The sequence below is a fragment of the Dromiciops gliroides genome, chromosome 2 (assembly GCF_019393635.1).
Source record: "Dromiciops gliroides isolate mDroGli1 chromosome 2, mDroGli1.pri, whole genome shotgun sequence".
In the NCBI taxonomy this organism is placed as follows: Eukaryota; Metazoa; Chordata; class Mammalia; order Microbiotheria; family Microbiotheriidae; genus Dromiciops; species Dromiciops gliroides.
In genome coordinates, this window is record NC_057862.1 from 442,285,338 (window position 1) to 442,300,658 (window position 15,321).

A 15,321-nucleotide genomic window follows, 5' to 3' on the forward strand; every position below is an offset into this window, starting at 1 on the left:
GTTTGCAAAGCATTTTACAAATATTATCTCATTTGATCCTCACAACAACCCTGGGGAGTGGGTGGCTATTATCCTCACTTTATAGATGAGGAAACTGAGGCAGCCAAGGTTAAGTAACTTGCTCAAAGTCACACACGTTTCTAAGTGCCTGAGGCAGGATTTGATCACAGTTCTTCCTGACTCCAAATCCAGTGTTCAATCTACTGTACCATCTCGCTGCTTACAAACTATAACCTAAATTGGGGGTGGGGGGAGGTTTGCAGAAATGTCCCCTCCTGGATCTTGGGGTGTGAGGGAAGCTGCTTCCCTCAGGAACAGAAGAGAGGGAGGGAAAATGCCCTCCTATGACTCCCCTTTAGGTTTAGAGTTGAAAGACCTAGTCTGTTCTTCTGTGTTAGTTTGTTTTGGGACAATGACGGGTTAAAGTGACTTGCCCAAGGTCACACAGCTAGTAAGTGTCAAGTTGTGTGAGGCTGAATTTGAACTCAGGTCTTCCTGAATCCAGGGCTGTGCCTTATCCACTGCACCTACTACCTGCCTCCTAGTCTGTTTTCAAATTTTTCACTCTGCTACTCAGTACCAGTGTCACTTTTTATTTATTTATTTGTTTGTTTGTTTGTTCTTGACTAGGTAAAAGAGGTCATTCTTTGCCTCAGTTCTTATCTAGCTTTAGGAGCTGCCTCAGGCAAACTGAGACCTGAGAAAGACCTGACCTTTAAAAGGCTAAGGTTTCCTACTGCATCTGGGGCCACCTCCAGTTGTCCTGGTGTTTATCTTGCCACTGGACCCAGATGGCTCTGGAGGAGAGAGTGAAAGGTTGGTGACCTTGCACAGCCCTCCCTCACAGGTCTAGAATCAGATGTCCTCGGGAAATTCTCTTGACATTTCCACAACCTCAGTGCTCTTCAAATAACTTAATTTCCAGGTAATACCTTACAGATGAGGAGAATAATGCCCATTTTCCTGCTCTTCTTCCTCATCTTTACCTCCTCTTTGAGAATGAAGGGACAAATACCACCACCACTTTGGGTAATTTCCTGTAGCTCTTTAGGGATCCAGTTTCCCATCTATAAAATGAAGGAGTTTAGGGACCAGAAGATTTCTACAGTAAGATGCTTTCCAGCTCTAAATCTATGAACCCATGAATCTGTTTCTGAACCTAGAACCTAGAATAGTGCCCCTTCACATAACAGACATTTATAATATAATGTGTTTGGGGAGTAAATGAAGGAATGATTGTTCTGACAGGGATCTTGATTGAAGTAAAAAAAGGAAAAAAAACTGGAAGAAGCATTTCTCTAGAATCTCACAACTGCTTCTAGAGGGTTTGCTATGGTTCAGAAGCCTTTAAGGATCTGCCCACATGCTGGTCTTTTGCTCCAGAAAGACTTGTTGCTGTCGTCAATTTGTCTTTGTTCTCAAGAGGACCATGACATCTGGAGGTGATATCATGGCTTGCCTGAATTGGATTTAAGTGAGGGAAGGCTGTGCAGAGTCACCAACCTCACTCTCTCCTCCAGAGCACATCTGGTCCCAGGTGCAAGATATACACCAGGACAATTGGAGATGGTCCTGGATGTTTGAGACAATTGGGGTAAAGTGACTTGCCAGAGTCACACCTGCTAGTAAGTGTCTGAGGTGAGATTTAAACTCAGGTTCTCACAACTTCAGGGCTAGTGCCCTATCCACTGCACCACCTAGCTGCCCCCTCCAGAAGACTGGCTTGCCTATGAATACTAGCGGGGTGTGGCATGTGCACATTCTCCTATCCCCTAGGGGCCAAGCTGTGCCTCTTTCAGGTCTGTAGTTAATAAGTGCTATTCTCAACTCTACGGGTAGGGGGCAGCAACCACCCTCATATTCACAGTTAAATATGTGTAGCTTGAGTCACAGCCAGTAGCTAAGAGCTAACCCTCTGCCACTTTCTTAAGGATCAGCACAGAAAACCAGCAAAGAAGTTCCCATAGTGTCCTGATGTCTGGGACGAGAGGAGATTCCAGGAACAAAGTGAGACCTTAGAGGCAGGTGACTCAGCAGCTTCAGACCCTGCAGACTTAGGGATTCTAAGAAATAGAAGGTAGAGGAGAAAGAGGAGGTAAACATGGAGGAAGAAGAGCAGGAAAATGGGCATTATTCTCCTCATCTGTAAGGTATTACCTGGAAATTAAGTTATTTGAAGAGCATTGAGGTTGTGGAAATGTCAAGAGAATTTCTCGAGGACATCTGATTCTAGTCCTGTGATGATAGGATCATAAGTTTAGAGCTATAGACTTTAAAGATCATCAAGTCTAACCACCAGAACAGAAAGGTGACGTTTACTTAACCCAGGAATACTAAAAAAAAAAAAAAAGAAAGAAGGAAACCCTCCCAGGACTCACTCTCCTAACCCAGTAAGTTTAGGAGTCTGGCACTTAACTCAGGTTTCTAGCTCTAAGATTCATGTTGTTTCTCCCATATTGTGCTGCCTCCAGATAAAGATATTGAGAATGCTAACAGCAGTGAGATAGAGTGACAAGTTCACTACATAAGGAATCAGGACCCTTAGCTTTCTTTCTTTTTCTTTTTATTTTTTTGGTGAGGCAATTAGGGTTAAGTGGCTTGCCCAAAGTCACACAGCTAGTAAGCGTTAAGTGTCTGAGTCCAGATTTGAACTCAGGTCCTCCTGACTCTAGGGCTGGTGCTCTATCCACTGCGCCACCTAGCTGCCCAACCCTTAGCTTTCAAAACTAGCTCTGGGCAGCTAGGTGGCGCAGTGGATAAAGCACCAGCTCTGGAGTCAGGAGGACCTGAGTTCAAATCTGGACTCAGACACTTAACACTTACTAGCTGTGTGACCCTGGGCAAGTCACTTAACCCCAATTGCCTCACTAAAAAAAAAACAAAAACAAAAAAAAACCCTAGCTCTGCCACCAACTCAAGGTGTGATCCTGAATACCTCCCTGGGCCTCTCTTCCTCATCTGTCCTACTACGGGACTGAATGAGATGATTTCTCTCATCCTTTCTAACTCTGTCTAACATTCTATGACTCTGGGTTAAGGAATCCTAAAAGCTCTCCTCCTTCCCGGTATGTATCTTGCTTGCATATAGTTGTTTGCATGTCAGGTCCTCTGTCAGACCACATGCTCCTTGACATCCAGGACTGCTTTTGGCCTTCCTTTGTATCACCTGCATTTAGCACACCAGTAAGTGATTAATAAATGCTGGTTGACTGACAAATACTTTGCATTTACAAAATGTTCTCTTCACAACAACCCCATGTGGCATTTAATGCAAAGACCTAATTATTTATTCATTTTGTCCTGGCAGAATCAGCATCTCATCTGAGATTTGCCTTTAAGTTATTTAAATTGTCTTTAAATGTAAATTGTAATTTAATCTTTAAAAGTCGCCAAGGTATTGAGGAGTTAAGTCACTTTCCCATGGTGACACAGCTAGTCTGGAGGTATCAGAGGTAAGACTTGATCTCACAGCTTCCTGACTTCCAGGGTTGCTAGTCCTCTAGACATCCCTCTGTGTTATTCCTCCATGTTCTCTCTCTAGTGAGATTTTGCATCTTTATTTTATAGATTAAGAAACTGAGGCTCAGAGAAGTTAAAGGACTTACTCAAAGTCCACACATTGGAACTCAGATCCAGGTCTCCTAACAAGTCCAATATTTTTTTGTGTGTGTGAGGCAATTGGGGTTAAGTGACTTGCCCAGGGTCACACAGCTAGTAGTAAGTATTAAGTGACTGAGGCCAAATTTGAACTCAGGTCCTCCTGAATCCAGGGCTTGTGCTCCATCCACTACACCACCTATCTGCCCCAAGTCCAATACTTTTTTAATTGTATCCCTTTGCCTCTTGTCTTATCTGGGATCCGGGTGGCAAAGCTGAAACTAGAACCCAAGTTTCCTGACTCCCAGCAAATGAAATTTTCTGATTTCTCAGAAGTCCACAAATTCATATCAGTAAGCCAATTAGCATTTATTAAAGCACCCACTATGTGCTAGGTATTGTGTTAAGCCCTGGGGTTGCAAAGAATCTCAGGGTCATAAGGGATCCCAGAAGTCTAGCCTTTCCTAAAATATGGGACTCAGTAATGAATATAATGCCCTAGATGTGGTCTGATGTGAGCAGAGTACAGTGGGATGATGGCACCCCTAATCCTAGACACTTTATCTCTTCCAATGCAGCCCTAAGATCATGGTAACTTTTGGGGTTGCCAAGTCATGCTGATCTTTTTTTATTTTGATTGTCATCCACTGTGTTAGCTATCTTTCCTTCTTCCTGTCACCTGCCAATTATCTATATTAGCTATAACTTTGTCCAAGTCATTGCTAAAAAAATATTAAACAGTAGAAAATCAAGAACAGAAACCTGGGACACTTCCCTAGAAACTTCCTAAGTTAGCACAAACCTATTAATGACTACTCTTTGGGTTGTGGTAGTCAACTAACTCCAAATCTACCTAACTGTAATTCTGCCCATAACTCTCTATCTTGTTCATAAAGATAGCATGAGAGACCACTAAATTCTTTGCCAAAATCCAAGTATACCATTATCCCTTACACATCGAAACTCTCCTCGTCACTGCTTTGATATATCACAGGTAAACATAATAAATGAAATGGGAACTTTGGGGGACTTTTGCAGAAGCCGCAGATGATACAGAAAAAGTTTAGAAACTCAGAAATGCACAAAATGTATGTATAGTATTGTATGATATTAACATATTTTATCATCTAATAGTGTAAACACCCCCATAAAAGAAAAAGAAAAAATTCTGATTTCTTCTCTGGTACAAAGGGAAAGCCAAAAAATTTTATGTGGATTTTCCAGATCACGAGGACACCTTGCCCCTAACCCTGGTGATGTGGAAAGGATAACTGTATTTTGTTCATTCATTCAAAAAAGCATCTGTTACACTTCTACTGTGTTTTGGGTACTTGGAATTCAGACACACACACACACACACACACACACACACAAGGAACAGTGCCTATACTCAGGAGGTTTATCTTCTGTTGAGAAGTAATAATATGTACATGGGAAATTAAATATAAAATATAGTTAGTAATTTGCAAGGGGAAGGTGCTAGCCATCAGAAGAATTGGGACAGGCTTTCTGTCAGGGATGCTATTTGGGCTGAGCTTTGAAGGAAGCTAGGGATGCTATGAGAAGGAGGGGAAGGGATGCATTTCAGAACTGGGAGGGGGGGAATGCCTACATAAAGACACAGAGAAGGGAGATGGACTATTTGGGATACAACAAGCAGATGCATTTGTAGAACACATGTAACATACAATGAGATTGGAAAGGTAGGCTGGTGCCAAATGTAGAAGGGCTTTAACAGGAGGACTATATTTGATCCTTGAGGATGGTATAGTCAGACCTATACTTGACCTCACAATTGCCACAGAATCTAGCACAAGGCTAGACAAAGTTAATGACAGTAAATGTTTGTTGATTAACTGTCAAAACTCAGACCTATTGAATGTCATGACTGGAAGAGTCCTTAAAAATAACTTCATCTAAACCCTTCTTTCCCATTTTACAGATGAGAAAACAGACACCCAAGGAAGGGAAATGATTTATACAAGGTCTGCACAGTTAGTCAGAAGCAGAACCAAAAGTAAAAAATATTTATTGTTCTTGTTGAGAAAGAGACTGGGAAAAAAGGAAATTAAAAAGAATATAGAACCATAGTCTTGCCATGTTATTTTCCAGTTTTCCAAGTAGTTTTTGTCAAATAGTGAGTTCTTATACCAGAATCTGAAGTCTTTGAGTTTATCAAACAATAGTCATAGAGCCATAGTCCTCCAGAGTTAGAGTACACCTTAGAAATGATCAAGTCACCACAAAAGAGAGAGAGAGAGAAAGAAATCAAGTCTAGCCCCCTTAGGTCCAGTGATTTGCCTAAAGCCACATAATTATTATGTAATAGAGCTAAAATGCCAATGATGACACCAACAAGAAAATAAGAACAGGAGCAACAACAATAATAGTACTTACAAAGGGCTTTTAAAATTTTTATTTTTGCAGGGCAATGAGGGTTAAGTTACTTTCCCAGGGTCACACAACTAGTAAGTATCAAGTGTTTGAGGATGGATTTGAACTCAGGTCCTTGGGACCTGCTTTATCCACTGTGCCACCTAGCTGCCCCTACATAGGGCTTTCATTGCAAAGTGTTTCACCTATATGATCTTTTTTTTATCTCAAAGTAGCAAGGCAATACACTGAACCTTGCTAACTTTGTCACTGTGGTCTCAGGATTTGAGATTGCTCTGACAGATGATAGATGATTCTTACTGAGTACATAGTTAGAAATCAGGCTTTCCCTCATGAGAAAAAAACAAATCCAGTATAAAATCAACCAGTAGGTTTTTCAATAAGGCTTTCATCCATTTCTGCTTTACCAATGAATTCTTGAAAATATTCAGATCAATAATGTGGAAATATGATTGTACAAGTATAGCCTATATCAGATTGCTTGCTGTCTTGGGGAGGGAGGAAGGGAGAGAAGGAGAAAAATGTGGAACTCAAAATCTTGTAAAAATGAATGTTGAAAACTATCTGTACGTATAATTAGAAAAAAATAAAATGCTATTAAGTGGGGGAAATAAAATATGATTTTTTTTAAGAAAGAAAGAAATAGTTCAAAATACCTTGACTGATCTCATTCTACTTCTTAGTTCTACTTTATAATAGTTCACAATCCATACCATACCTGGGATTCAAATGGGCCCAGGCTCAGTTCTGAACACCAGGTTTTAGAGAAGACATTGACAAGAAGGATCCATTGAAGAGATTAAGAATGCTTAGCTGAGGGCAGCTAGGTGGCGCAGTGGATAAAGCACCGGCCCTGGATTCAGAAGTACCTGAGTTCAAATCTGGCCTCAGACACTTAACACTTAACTAGCTGTGTGACCCTGGGCAAGTCACTTAACCCCAATTGCCTCACTAAAAAAAAAAAAATTAAAAAAAAAAGAATGCTTAGCTGGGAGAAGAGATTTAAGCTGGACATGATTGTTGTCATCAAGTATTTGAAGGCGTGTCACAGGGAAGAAAGATTGGACTTCTTTTACTTGCCTCCAGAATCACAGAATTACAGAGAGTGACTTGGAAGAGGCCTCGGGAGCCCTCTAGTTTAATCCTTGCATGAAAGGAACACCCACTGTAACATACCTACCTAGTAGTCATCTAATATCTGCCTAATGACTTCCAATGAGGGGGAAACTACCAGATCTCCAGGCAGCCCATTACATTCCTGGACAGCTCTAATTGTTAGGAGATTTTTCCTAACAATTTTTCCAAATTCTACCCATTGCTCCAGTTCTGCCCTCTGGGGCCAAACAGAACACATATAATCCTCTTCAGGTGGGAGCCCTTCAATTGTTTGAACCTGACAATCATGTTCCACCTCAGCCCCTTCCCAGGCTCCTTTTCTCCTGGCTAAACACGCCCAGCTGCTTGAAGAGATCCTCATATTTCATGAGCTCAAGACCTTTCACCATACCGGTTTCCCTCCTTTGGACACACTCCAGTTTGTCAATGTCCTCCTTAAACCGTGGCACTCAGAACTGAACACAATACCACAGAGGACATCTGACAGAGGCAGAATATAATGGGATTATCATCTCCCTCTTTCTGGAATCTATGCCCCCTTCTAATGTTGCCTATGATTGAAGTAGGGTGTTGGTTTGGGGTTGGTTTGGGGGGTTTTTTTGGCTGCCATATCACTCTGCAGATTAATATTGAGCTTTTGTTATTGTTGCTCAGTCATGTCCAACTCTTTGTGACCCCATTTTGGGTTTTCTTGACAAAGATATTGGAGTGGTTTGCCATTTCCTTCTCCAGCTCATTTTACAGATGAGGAAACTGAGGCAAACAGAGTTAAGGGACTTGTCCTGGGTCACATAGCTAATAAGTACACACACACACATACACACACACATATACATACACATATACATACATATATATATATATATATATATATATATATATATACCTTTGTGTCTGTGTAAACTATCCACCTAAAACCCCAGATATTTTTCAGACCAAGTGATATCTATCCAGGCCTCCTCCATCTTACCATCTTATACTCATAGGGTTGATGTTTGTACTAAAACACAAGACTTTACATTTATTGCTTTTGAATTTCTATGATTAGCTTCAGTATAATGTTCTAGCCTTGTCAAGGTCCTTTTGGAGTCTAACTGTTAGTTGGCATGTTAACTATCACTCCCAGCTTTCTATCATCTGAAAAATCTGATGTTTGATATCTATCTATCTATCTATCTATCTATCTATCTATCTATCTATCTATCTATCTATCTATCTATCTATCTATCTATCTATGCCTTTATCCAAGTCACTGATAAAAATGTTCAACACTACAGGGCCAAGTGCAGATGCCATGTTGAAATTCAACCATTAACAACTGCTCTAGGGGCAGCTAGGTGGCATAGTGCATAAAGTACCAGCCGTGGATTCAGGAGGACCTGAGTTCAAGTCTGGCCTCAAACACTTGACACTTACTAGCTGTGTGACCCTGGGCAAGTCACTTAACCCTCATTGCCCCCACAAAAATAAAAAAAATAAAACAACTGCTTTGCATGCAGCCATTTAAGCAGTGCTGAATCTGTGTGATTATATTATTATATAACCTATATTTCTCCATCTTTTTCACAAGAATTGTATGAGATCCTTTCTCAAAAACTTTGCTAAAATCTAGTAAATTCTATCCACAGAATTTACTTCAACTGCTACATTAGTAACCTATCAAAAAAAAAAAAGGAAATGAGTTTAGTCTAGCATGAGTCATTCTCAATAAAGCCATGCCAGGCCTTTGTTTTTGTTTTGGGGGTTTTTTTGTTTGTTTTTTGGCTGGGCAATGAGGGTTCCCAGGGTCACACAGCTAGTGTCAAGTGTCTGAGTCTGAATTTGAACTCGGATCCTCCTGAATCCAGGGCCAGTACTTTATCCACTACGCCACCTAGCTGCCCCCCTTAGTCATTTTTGCAGTCATTTCCAGTGTAGATGTGATTGTATGTTGCTGAGAAAACAGAAAGAAAAATCAGAATTGAATATCCTTTTCTTGGTATCATCACCGAGCCACCCACCCCAGCTAAAGGTCTCTCTGTCCCTCCGGCAGTGCCTTTTTCACTATGACCAGTATAAACTTTTTCTAAAAATAATAAACATCCTTAATTTATAATTTTAGTCCAATTTTTATCCCGCCCTCCTTCCCTCTCCTCCCCCCTTCTGAGGTGGGTAAGCAAATCACATAGGGATCATCACTATGTCGCCACATTATGTAAAACATTACCATATTAGTCATTTTGTACAACGAAAATTTGAATAAAAGAATAAATGAAGAAAAGCGAAAAAATAGCATGCTTCAGTCTGTGTTCCATCAATGTCAGTTCTTTCTCTGAAAGTCGATAGTATGCTTCATAATTAGTCTTTTGGGATTGTCTTATATTGTTGTATTATTGAGAATAATTAAGTCATTCACAGTTCTTCATCAAACAATTGTGCTGTCACTGTGCACAACGTTCTGGCTCTGCTCACTTCACTATATATCAGTTCATACAAGTCTTTCCAGGACTTTCTGAAAGCATCCTGCTTGTCATTTCTTAGAGCATACTATTCCATCATTATCATATACTACAGCTTGTTTAGCCAATATAACTTTTAAAAGTTATACTGAGGGGCAGCTAGGTGGCGCAGTGGATAGAGCACCAGCCCTGGATTCAGAGGACCTGAGTTCAAATCTGGCCTCAGACATTTGACACTTACTAGCTGTGTGACCCTGGGCAAGTCACTTAACCCCAATCGCCTCGCCAAAAAAAAAAGTTATACTGTACTTAGTTTCCTTAACCAGCTGACACTATTTGTATAGGTCTGTGCCTTACCTTTATATCCATTCTTTGTTACCTGGCCTCACTTCTATCATATGCACACCTTTCAAATTTTATTTTTATTTGTTTTCTGTTACATTTTAAGTTCTAAACTGTCTCCTTCCCTACCTCCCCACCCCACATTAGAGAAGGCAGTAAAGACAATCCCAAAGGACTAATGATGAAGCATACTATCCACATCCAGAGAAACAACTGATATTGATTGAACACAGACTGAAGCAGGCTATTTTGCACTTTCTTTTTTTCTTTTTACTTGAGTCTTTTTATGTAAAATGACTAATATGGTCATATTTTACATAGAAAAAGAGAAGGCAGTAAAACCTATACTATTAGATATGTATAGTATATAAGACTATATCAGTTCTTCTCTGGAGGGAGATAGTATCTTCCTTGATAGGTTCTTTGTAGTTGATTTGAGTATTTATAATACTCAGAATAGCTTAGTCGTTCAAGTTATTTTTTTATCAATATTGCTGTTACTATACCCACTGTTCTTTTGGTTCTGCTCATTTCACTCTTCATTATTTCATGTAAATCTTTCCATGTTGTTTTTTCTAAAATCAACCTTCTCATATTTCTTAGAGTACAGTAGTATTCTATCACAATCCTATACCACAACTTGTTTAGCCATTCTCAATTGATGGACACCCCCTTGATTTTCAGTTCTTTGCCACAACAAAGAGAGCTGCTATAAATATTTTAGAACATATAGGTCCTTTCCCTTTTTCCCTGATTACCTTGGGAAATAGACTTAATAGTGGTATTGTTGGGTCAAAGGGTATACACAGTTTTATAACTCTTTGGCCATAATTCCAGATTGCTCTCCAAAATGGTTGGATCAGTTCACAGTTCAACCACAGTGCATTAGTGTCCCATCTTCTGTGCATTTTTAAAAATCTAAGTTGGTTCATGAGTTCTCTATGCATATACATGGGTCTTTTCAAACAAATCCCATTTTTCCTCCTTATGTTAATTACTGTATTTTCCTTGGTGTTTTCTGAATTTCATTCTTGAGCATCTCCCATGCCCCCTAGCCTGACTTTCTTTGAAACATTTTAGTTCATAGGATTCTACCCATTTTTCCTCTGAACCCATTGCAATTTGTTTTTCCAAAATCTAGGGTGCATATCAGACTGTGCTCAGGTTTCCTCTCTTCTATGATAAATTCTAGGATGAAATGCTAGTGATCACTTATCCCATAGGTTCCCATCATCTCCACTCCAGTAGCCAGTTTCACTCTGTAAGTGAAAAATAGTTGCAGAATATTTTTCCTCTACCTTTTGAAGAATGAAATTATCATCAAGACAAGGCTAAATGCTATTAGCTAATCTCCTTTTGGCAAAGAGTCCCAGAAGGTGTCTGGATAGTTGAAGTCTACCGTCACTGCCACAAGCTGCTGCTGCACTAAGCTGTGATTAGTTTCCCAAGATCCTCATTTATTTCTTCTTTCTGTCAAGGTGGTCTGTAGGATAATCGAACAACAAAAATCACTTCTATTTCTAGCTCCTTTGACTTTCACCCAAATACTTTACATCATGCTTCCTAAATCTGGTTCCAAGATTTCCATATATGAGTATTCCTTCTAAATATGCAATACAGCGCTTCTTTTACCTATAGTGTAAATCACAGTGATACCTTTGAGGTCAAATTTGCCCACTTGAATTAGGACCACTGGTTCTTCTTCTTTGTTGCCTGAACCTTGGGTGTTTACATATAGACACTTGAGGCCATGGGCTCTTCTACTGGTTCCTTTTCTTGGGTTTATGTCTCCTGGATTTGTAAATTTCTTAATTTCTCAACTATTCTCCTACCAGCGACAGTGACAACCATCCTCCTTGCTCTTCATACACAAATACTTCGTCTCCTGTCTGTTTTCACTGGTAGTCCTCCATACCAGGAACATTCTTTCTCCTTATCTCTACCTCTTAGCTTCCCAGGCTTTCTTTAAGTCTCAGCAAAAGTCCCATCTTCTGCAAGAAGCCTTTCCTAGTTCTCCTTAATCTTAGTGCCTTCCCTCTGAGATTGTCTCCAATTTATCCTGTACAATACACATTTTGTTTTTACATAGTTATTTGTATATCATCTCCCCCATTAGATTATGAGCTCCTTGATAGCAGGGTTTGTTGCCTCTCTTTGTACCCCCAGCACTTAAAACAATACCTGGCACATAGTAGACACTTAATAATCCTAGTTTGCCAACTGACTGACTTCTTTCTTTGAGGCGACTCCCTATACCATCTGATTTTTAAGGATATGCACAATCCTCCCCCAAACCACCCAATCCTTTTCAGTTTAAAGGTGTGTTGATTAAATTTTCAAGACATCTAACAAAAACATCCTTAGCAGTCTTTGTTAAATGTACTCAGTCTCTGGCCAAGAATCTGTCAGACTTATATTGTAAACCCATGATGGAGAAATATAAATTTCATTCTCAAAAATGCCTTCTCAACCAGATGTTCACTTCCCAAGTTAATTTTTCTCTTCTGCATTTTTTTTTTTTGCAGGGCAATGGGGGTTAAGTTACTTGCCCAGGGTCACACAGCTAGTAAGCGTCAAGTGTCTGAGGCCATATTTGAACTCAGGTACTCCTGAATCCAAGGCCAGTGCTTTATCCACTGAGCCACCTAGCCACCCCTCTTCTGCATTTTTTTTAAGTGAGGCAATTGGGGTTAAGTGACTTGCCCAGGGTCACACAGCTAGTAAGTGTCAAGTGTCTGAGGCCATATTTGAACTCAGGCACTCCTGACTCCAGGGTCAGTGCTCCATCCACTGCGCCACCTAGCTGCCCCTCTTCTGCATTTTTTAACTTTGATAGGCAATAGTAAGGAAAATATGACTTGCACCCCCATGGTCTTCTGTTTCTTGCTAAGACTTTATAATTATTGGTAATGCTTTTTAAGTTTCTTCTGATAGCATCCTTTATGCCTTAGCTGAAACTTCCAGAGTGTGTAGTTTTCAACTATTTGGATAAGTCTTGGAATGATCTCTGTTTTGGGTAAATAGGGTAGGGGGTTTGGAGTTTGGGATAGCGGTAGGATTATGGTCCTTAGGAATTCCTTTTTAAAGAATTACACCTAGGGGCAGCTAGGGTGGCGCAGCGGATGAGCATAGGCCCCTGGAGTCAGGAAGACCTGAGTTCAAATCTGACCTTGGATACATGACACTTACTAGTTGTATGACCCTGGGCAAGTCACTTAACCCCAATTGCCTCACCAAAAAAAAAAATAATAATAATAATTACACCCTCTTGTCACAAATCCTATAGAATAAGATAGTAGTTATTTAGGGGCTGGGGAAGGGAAACAAGAGAGAGAAATCCTTGGACTTCTCATGGGGAGAAGGCATGGCACAGAGCATGGCTCTGAGATACCATTTTCCTTGAGCAGGAGACAGGCAGATACTTTTATAGAGGACTGATGGAGTGATCATCTGACTGTGGAAAGGTTCCCTTATTGAGGGAGGACCGTCTCCCACTGGTGGTGGCTGGGGGAATTGGGTGAGGGGTGGCTGTGGATCTCTCAAGCCATCTCTCTCCTCCTCCCACCACAAAGGCAGCAGCCACACCCAATCTTATCTCCCCAGGGGGTGATGGAGATTGGAATGAAGGGTGGTGGTCCCAGAGCTAGCTCAGTTCCGATCTGGTTCCACTTATCTCTTTAGGTGTGTCTGTCCTTTGGTTTAGTTTCTCAAGGAGAAGGTTCTTTGATGTGCCCCAGAGAACTTCTGGGGTGGCCTTGGCCCATAACAATCTCTGTTATGTCATTTCAGTTGTGTCTGACTCTTTGTGACCCCTTGGGTTTTTTATTTTTTTGTTATAGTGAATTGGTTTGCCGTTTCCTTCTGCAGCTCATTTTACAGATAAGAAAGCTGAGGAAAACAGGGTTAAGTGACTTGCCCAGGGTCACACAGCTAGGAAGTGTCTGAGGCCGGATTTGAATTCAGTAAGATAATTCTTCCTGACTCCAGGCTGGGTTCTCTATTCACTTTAACACCTAGCTGACCAGAAAGACAATAGACTTCTCTAATTTTGTTATTGGGTCCTACAATAGCTGTCTCTGTATCCTGAGCAGGTGAGTAATCACCAACTACCACTCTTCTTCCTCTAACCTATACCAGATAATCTCTCACCTGCTAGCTCCCTTCCTCCTCAGGTTCTTTTTCCCCCCTTGGAAACATTGTATCTATTGCTTCACTAAATCTTCATTCTAACCACCTGGGATGTACAGAGACATTCTTCCAGCTTCTACACCTTCTCCTCTAGGAAAGAGATCAGCCTACACTGGGAACACACAGGTAGCAGGCACTAGGCTGCGGTGGAAATAAAACATTTCACACTCTATAAGAGTCACTTCACAATTTCCCCTATTCACCACAGTGGTTGAGGTTTCCAACCTGGTTTCTCGAAACTGCTTGTGAATGTTTATACCTCAACCTTAAACACCTAGTTAAAACTTTTTACAGGCAATTATCACTTCTTAATAACTTGACTACCTCACTCAAATTCCTTTCCTTTGTCTCAACAAAAATTCCACCACCACACCCCTTAGAAGGTCGAATCCAAACCAAGAGGTGAACTCTGTTGCAGAGCTTTAGCTCAATGAAAGGCGAAACTTCCTAATAATTCAAATTTCCCAAAAGTGAAAGGAATGGGCTGTTGTAAGTGCTTTTCTAACACCCCCCACCCCCCCACTCCCCCACCCATAACTTTAAGCAGAAGCTGGGGTTGTACAAGGGATTTGCTATTTGGGATAGGAGATTGGACCAGATGACTTAAAGTTCTTTTGAGGTCTGAGATTTGTGATTCTAGCAGTCTAAGAGTCTTTCTATCCCCCCAAATCTGAATTTAGTGAAGCTACATAAATCAACCAACAGTCCCTGACAGGTTAAATACACACTGTGGTCTGCCATGATTACCAAAAGTTTTCTCTCTGGACGATAATTAAATAGTTCTGCCTTCTCTCTTTTGTCATCATCTAATCTACCCCCGACCAATTTGTGCTTGGCCAATAGTGGCTATACTGTCATAATGAGGTAGGAACAGATTTATCACAACCATGTGACTTTAGCCAAGTAATTTCACCTCTCCTTGCCTCAGCTTCCTCAGCTATAAAATGGGGATAATTCCTGCCCTAACTATCCCACAGGATTGTTGTGGGGATCAAGTGGTGTAATGGTTGTGAAAGCGCTTTGTTGAACTTTAAAACACTATACTTGTAGGAGGTATAAGGTAAGGCATTTTAAGCTATAAAATGATTAACAATCCCACTTTGCATTTATAGTGAAGGAGAGTCTACCTTTGAAAAAGCTCAAAGGAAAAGTAGAGGCTGTATGTCTGGTGCCTCCTTTCCTCACAAAAGATCAGTGGGAGGATCAAGGAAATCAATCTGTAAAGTACTTTGAGATACTCAGAAGA